Raw genomic sequence first — 8,153 nt, forward strand, 5'->3', positions numbered from 1 at the left:
TATACATAACTCCCTGTGTGGCTAAACTGAGTATCAATGAAGTTAGCTAGAATATGCTTCATCATTAAAGTCTTGCTTCAGAAACGGCACAATGACAGCTAAAACTTTTTTTATTATTATTATTTGAATGCTCAGAAGAGATAAGAAAACCAGAAGAAGAACAGATGTGTTAGAAGTGTGAAATGGATTAACATCAAAGTCCCCTGGGAAAATCTGAAACATGAAATGAAGAATCCTGAATGACAAGAGCTATTCAGAATGCATTAAAAGCTCTGCAGTGCATTTCGGTGCTGTCTGTGTGAGCAACGCAAGGCCCCGTGTGTTAAGGGAGAGATGCTGATAACGAAAGCTCTGTGAACTTCGGGGAAATTCAGTTCATTGCTGAGAACTCACCTTGTGCCACAATTCAAATGAGACAGAAAAGGAACCCAAGCTGATGATTGCCAATGTTTATCGTCCTCAATGATATGAAATGAAGAAATAATTTTGAGGTTGTACTAATAAGGCCATAGGTGAACCAGTAATGATTTAAAAATAGAGCCCTTCTTAGTTATATATTTGTGAAGTGTTTAAGGCTCTATATTAATATTAATCAGTTGATAGTTTGGACATGGATGGCATATTCTGAGAATCACAGAAGTTAAAGAGGGAAGAGACCAGATATGGAGACCACGATGCATCTTTTTTATTCTACTCCATTGGTCCATGTTAAATAGATTTCTGCTGACCTAACTACATTTGCACTCACCAGGGATCTCCTGGTGGCAAGTACCATTGGCCATATTGTATTCAATCCCAGGGAGCTACTGGTATTTGCAATGTGAATGTCAAGGACTGAGATATTACTCCAGTTTTTGACTCAGTCAAATCTCACTAAAGTTAAAGGCAGTTTGCATGTATAAAAACTAAAAGACTTCAGCACTTAGCCCCAGCTCATAGATTAATTTAATGAACTACAGTTTCTGAGTATAAATCTCAGATTGGACATTTTAATTAGAAAGGTAATGTCATTAAGGGTTTGATCCAAAATCGATTGACGTCAATGGGAGTCTTTCATTTGACTTCAGTGGGCATTCAGTCAGGCCCTGATAGAACATGGGATCAAGGTGTGCCCAAAATAATTCTTGATACCAATGGCGTAAGCTCCCCCACTCCAGTTTTCTATTTATGTGGGCCACAGCTAAGTGACTCTTTGGTGGTTAAGTGAGGGATAACTGAGTGGCTGAGGTGACAGTGTTGTCCCAAATGAAGTCCCAATCTCACAGCAGCAGGAGAGTACAGCATCATTTAAGGCAGGCCATTTCTTGTGATAATTATCCAAATCACTTGCAGTAATTGAACCGAGGACTTCAGCATTGACAAGAAGGGGATCCTACTAATTGACCTAAAGTACCAGGCCTTCAGGCCTGTCAAGAGTAAGCCAACCTCATTCAGTCCTCACCATGTTGTCTTACATGCAAGGACGACTTTGGGTGAATCAGAGTATTATGATTGGTTAATAGCCTCTTGGCTAATACAGTTAGGGCCTGATCCTGTGAAGAACTGATCTCCTTCAAATTCCCATTGACTCCTACTGAATTTATATCTGATTGAAGTAAAACATGTCTTTTAAGGAAGATTACAATAAATAAATAAATCCCAGAGTCTCTTTAGGACCAGAAATCATTGGAAAAGCTAACTTCATAACCTTCATACAAATTACAGCAGCAAAATTCTGTAGACCAAGAACATTCACTGACTGGAATGTTGGCAGACACATACCCAGTTTGATATTTGGCAATTTTTTAATCTATTTGTTTGAGTTTGAAAGTTTCTGACCATATTGATTCCGGCCATTCTCGGGAGTATCAAAGTTTGACACACGTGAATTTATGAAACAGGCTATTTCATTTTTTTGCACCTGGCTGGTAGTTAAGTTCATATATTGTCCAAAATATGTCATGAGCTTTACAGACTTTCCAACTTAGTCATATAGACTGTCAACAAAGCCCATGACTCATACACTGAGATACATCCAATGCATTGTCCATAAAGGTAATTGATTTTTTTTAGCTTCTTTTTCCACTTCTTTAAACAGCCAAAGCTTATCTTGAAATTACATAGCTCTACTCTACACTGTGAGGGCTTGTAAAAATATAACTTTGAGTTATGTTTATTTTCATTCTTTTAAAAGAAATACAGAACATCTTCCAGGCTGAAAGTTTTGTAGTTGGAAGAATCTATTCTAACAGAATCTATTAGTTTGTAAATCAATATGCCCTGTTGATTAATTTCATGATGAAAAATGCATATGCCTTTAGGCTCTGTTCCACTTAGAGTCTGGCTTCATTATTGGACTAAACAGTGTGGGCTTGACTCTGCCAGCCTTCCTTATGTTCACCACTACTTACACACACAAATATTTCCATAGAAATTAATGTTGTTCCTTGAGGGGGCAAGGCTCTGCTCAACGTCAAAGTGATAGAGCTTGACACTCTGAATAAACATTCCAGCGTAGAAAACACTTGGTATAAGAGACTGTAAGATTTCCACAGGCCCACACATGATTTGGACAACCATTAATTTTAATGGGAATCGAGCATCCAAATCCCATAGGCAACTTTGTTAAGCCTCAACCTGGCTTCAGATAAGAAACCCCCCCAAATCACTTAAATCAGAGATGGCCTGAGAGCACTGAGGTTCAGCTGTTAGGCCTGTGATCGCATTTGATCCTGTGCAGCAGAGGTGAGGGTGCTGCATGATTAGGAGGTGGGTAAAAAGTGATACGTAGCACAGGAGAAAGTGATCCTGTGCTATAGCTTTGCCATGCAGCTGACATATTACTATTTCCTAATAGCAGGAGTTAGGCCTAAGTGTGTCTCTAATTACCTCATTAGAATGCTGGGGATCACACGTTAGCCCTTGTCTCCACAGACACCCTTATATACACTTCACTTTTATGAGTACAAGAATAGACACACTGAGGTGTTGAGATTTACTAGCACTGAGTGTGGAGGTCTGTACATGTGCTTAACTTTACTTTCACCAATAGGTTCTACTTGCTTTTGTGCTGGGGTATGAAAACTTTGTTTGGCTTGCTGTGCAGCATGTCAGAACTCACGGGATTAAGGACAAAGAGTGGGTCAAATGTCACTCCAGCGAGAGCCACCAGTTATTGTCCAAGACCAAAATTTTCGAAAGTGGCTAATAATGTTCAGTGCCTGAAATTTTAAATGCCCAGGTGGAGCCACCTTAAAAGGGTTTTTTGCAGAGGATGGATGTTAGCCTTTTCTGAAAAACAGAAGATAGCTCACATTGGTCACCCAAAGAGGGAGGCATCAACTTGTGACTTACTTCTGAAAATCTTGGCCCAGCTTCGTCAAAGACTTCAATCAGTGGACAGCTGAGGAAATTGTAAGGAAACAAATGCAGTTTTGTGCATATTGGATACATTATGAAATAATTAGTCATGTTTCAGTTTAAATAACAGGAAAAAAAAACTTTAATTAAGACTTCTAATTAATAGTTGAAAGATTAATCAATCAATAATTATAACTATGATTATTGGGTGTAATTGTGCTTAATTGGAGGGGCTGATTAATGATCAGAATAAACCTTTCAAAATTTCTGATTTGAACATGGTAGGAAGTGAGGATTCCAGTCCATAGAGTTAAAAAGAAATTCAAGAATCATAGAAGATGAGTATTCAGCTGCTTAGTCACAAAAGACACAACATGTGATTGAAGTGGAAGAAAAGATTCCATTGTTCGGCATATAAACGATTTTATTACTAATCTGTGAAAGTTTTCCATTAGTACAGGAAAAATATTCACCTGAAGAAGTTGAGCAAGCCTGCTTCTGAAATCAACAAGCCTTTATATTAGATATACTGGCTTAAAGAGAAATTTTGGATCTGAATAGCCCCAACCTTTTAACGGTGGGTAGCAAAGGAGAGTGGTCACTATTCTAAGTACTATCTGGAGCTGCATTTTGAAAAAGGTCCCTTATTTTCATAATAGGCAGAATCAACCCTCTGGTTTTCACCACCTCTTCTCCCCAAGTTTTAAGATGATCAAAACCAAGATCCAGATCTGAAGTTTGGAGCTCTAATTGTAACGACCAAGACAGTGTAGAAGTCAAGTCTTCCAAATCAGAACCAAGTGTTAAATTGGCCTCCTTCCTGATCAGATGCATATGGCACACCCCCGTCAAGGGATAAAGAGACTGAGAGGAGCAGCAATGAAATACAGAGGCTTTCAGATGGCATATCTTTGAATCTAGCCATGTTTAGTAATAAATGGCTTAGAGTCATTAGCAGAGTCTGTAGGTACCTCTGCACTGCAACTGGAGGCATGACTGCAGCATGTGTGGACATACCGAAGCTACCTTTGATCTAGTTAGATCACACCCCCAGATTGCAGTGTAGACATACTGTAGTCCAGGGATCGGCTACCTTTGGCACACGGCCCGCCAGGGAAATCCGCTGGTGGGCTGGGATGGTTTGTGTACCTGCAGCATCCGCAGATTTGGCCAATCACAGCTCCCACGGGCCGCGGTTCGCCATTCCATTGTGAGCTGAGGGATGTGCTGGCCGCCGCTTCCCGCAGCCCTCTTTGTCTCTAGAGATCCCCTGCCTGGGTCAAGGAAAAAACATCAAAGGCATTGCTTAGGCAAGGGATGAGCAGTGACTTCTGCTTTTGTACCAGACACTGTTTGTTCTAATATTAACTAATTCTTTCAATCCATACCTACCCAGTTTGTCATATATCTGTTGTTCCCTGTATGTCATGTGGTTTGTGAGTCTGTTGAGGTGGGGACTGTCTTCTTTGTTACAACACCTACCACAATCAGTCCCGGATTCTCAGTTGAGGTCCCTAGGCAATACTGTAATACCAACAGCAATGCTCATCCTTACTGTTGTCATCAGTGGGGCAACACAGAGAAAGCTTGCACTGCCGCTGCTTATGTTCTGTCTCCTTTGAGAACAGATAAAACACTTTGGCCTTCAGAGCTGTCATTCTGGCTCCTTTTGCAAGCCCTTTACCTTTACCTAAGCACCGTTCTGCAAGATTTCAATGTAATTGTCAATGCAACATGGATTTTACAATGATGAACGCAGAATCATAATACACGATTACTCATGCTGCAGTACACAGTCAATGACAGCTTTCTCTTGGTAAAGAACATGGGACTAGGCCCTTATAGCTCAATCTTGCAAGGCGCTGAGACGAGGCCGTTGGTCCTTATTACTAAGCCTGCCAATGTGAAAGTGGGATCTTTGTTTCTTAAAGGCACACTGGAATAATATTTCAATATGCCCTTGGACCCCTATCGCATCACAGAATCAGTGTGCATGGGCATGTATGTCTGCACTGATGCTGCGTCAGGGGATGGACAACTCAGATGACTACTGAAAAAAAGGCAAGTTAAACCATATCTGAAAATATTTCCAAGTAGTCTCCATTGATGTGAACGGTCCAATTCCCGGCAGTAGCCATTTTAATGGTAATTCCCACAGGAAACTTACCCTGCTGACGTGTGTCAAGACAGGCAGGCCAGAGCTGCGGCTGGAGACCTGGTGAACCTAAGACAATTTCTGCAGCTGACATTCATAATTATTTTTAGTAATATTTTGTTCTGGATGAAGGAGAAAAGCTGGGAGTAGGTACTGTCCCTCAGATGAGATCCCCTCTTCCATCAGGAGCAATTCCGGCTGAGTTAGCTAGAATTCCTCCTGGGAGCATCTGGGAAGAACCTGATGAGTGGTACTGCCACTACCTCAGGAGAAGGCATAGCATACTCTTTGCTCCACCTGGCCAACTGTGATTGTGATGTGTGCAAAGAGGTAGGGTTATGGCTGTTCCCTCACCTGGCTGCTCTCTACCCACTTTCAGACAGGTAGCACTCAAGGTCCACTAACAGGGAGCATTGCCAACGTTCATCAAGGGAATTCTATCTACCTGGGTCTCAAGGAGAGACAAGTAATCACCCTTCAGCCCACTTTCTGTGTCCACATCTTCGCGGGGTCAGTCAGAATCTAGCACTTTCCATAAGATGAAGGATGATCTTGTGGTTAAGGAACAGGAAACTTTCATTCAGTTCTTGACTCTGCCACAGAATTTCTGTGTGACTCACAAAGTGATAATATTGACTGCGGGTGAGGAATAGTCAGGCCAAGCAGATTAACTCTTAAATATCAAGGATCTTTTTTCCTCCAGGCCTTTTTGAAATGTTCTCCGCAATGCTTCAGCAGCTTGTCTGCAAGCATCAAATTTTGTTTTCTTCCTTTAAAAATTTTTTTTTAGTAAATTTCATGGCACTGAAAGATGAGGGTTTGACAATCTTAAAATTTCGCTTGTATCCATAGAAGAGATGCAGCATAGGCAGAATAGATGCAGGTTTCTCTTACTCCTAGGTGGCTGGGCCTTTGTTTTGAGCAGGAGAGCTATCTCCACGGAAGGAAAGGGCTGTTCACACATCCTCATTCCTATTTTATCCTTGGCCTTTATGCTGGGATATCAATGTGGGGGTTGACTGTGGTACTTTGGTTTGTGTGTGAAACAGGCTTCTGTTCCTTAGACACTGTGCTGAGGCTACCCAACTCATTTCACAAGGCCCAAGGCACAGACATCATCTGATAATCTCTTTCAGAGTGCTGTTTCAGGTTGATTACCAATTCATCCAGAAACCCATGGGAGAGTGTTCCTATGAACCACTCCTCCCCCCCACCTCCCAAACTAGCCACCACTCGATAGCATTCATGACGTGCCATAACATGACCGCTGTGCAATATTTTGGAAGCAGCACAGGAGAGGTGCTTTGTGAGGGTCACCAGCTCTCACTGCTGTCACTGTAATATGGTCACTAAATTCCCAAAGACAATATTACTGCAAATCATCTCAAATGTGCTGCAGGCAGTAGAATGATCCCATAATCAAAGAGCTAGGTCTTTGAGGACAAGTTTAATTACTTTAATCTATACAGCCTGGAAAACATAATGGTTAATGGGGTAATCTACTGAAGTATTTGGAATTTTAAATAGTATAGACTATGCCCTGTATGAGACAAATCTCAGCACAGCAGAGATGATAAAACCAGGAGCATAAATGGTGACTGAAGAGAGCCTTAGATGTTCATAAATCAATAATTGATAAAACGTACTCTTGTGTAACTAAGTAGAATTTTATGCTGTAGGTAGAATAAACTGATTACATGATACTATGGTGCTCAGTGGAATTATGGAATGAGCTTCATTCATTCACTCTAATTGCTGCATATTTGTATACAAACAGCTTAAATGGGTCTATCCGTTTTACAGGCTATAAAGCTGCAAGCAATGCCTGTCCTTTGAGTCCAAAGATGGAAGCCATGATATTGTCCCAGTACTGAGTGTCATGCTGCTGAACCTCCTGCAGAACAGCAGATACATATAGAGACTGATGTTCTCAATACTTCTGGTCATTAGAGAGTCCAAAGCAGTTTTCTGTGTCCAAGTCAATTTCCAATGAAGGTATTGAGCCACCAGAGGCCGGTGCTGCGGGAATTTAAGGATGAAGTGATTGAGCTGCTAAAAAAAAGAAGTAATATCTCATTAGCATCATCTACTGGAGGTGTTATATCTATCTTTTAAAAAGACATTACGGATGATCAGGGGAACTACAGACCACTGACCCTCATATCAACAAATGGATGAAAACAAGTTGCAGTGGGGGAGGTCTAGGTTGGATATTAGGAAATACTATTTCACTAGGAGGGTGGTGGAGCAATGGAATGGGTTACCTAGGGAGGTGGTGGAATCTCTATCCTTAGAGGTTTTTAAGGTCCAGCTTGACACAGCCCTGGGTGGGATGATTTAGTTGGGGTTGGTTCTGCTTTGAGCAGGGGGTGGGACTAGATGACCTCCTGAGGTCTCTTCCAACCCTAATCTTCTCTGATCATTGAAAATAGGATTGTAAAACACCTGGATGATCACAAAATGTTAGAAACAAACCAGTGAGAATTCTGTAAAGGAAAATGTGCCTCTTTAATTTACTAGAATACTTTGACAGTGTCAATTCAATATTGACTAAAGAAGAACTAGTTAACAATCTTTTGGGACTTTCAAAAGGCTTTTTTGGAAATTCTCTCACAAGAGGTTGTTAAGGAAATGAATTAGCCTAGGAATAATAGGCAAC

This window comes from Mauremys mutica, chromosome 6 (assembly GCF_020497125.1).
Source record: "Mauremys mutica isolate MM-2020 ecotype Southern chromosome 6, ASM2049712v1, whole genome shotgun sequence".
Taxonomy (NCBI): Eukaryota; Metazoa; Chordata; order Testudines; family Geoemydidae; genus Mauremys; species Mauremys mutica.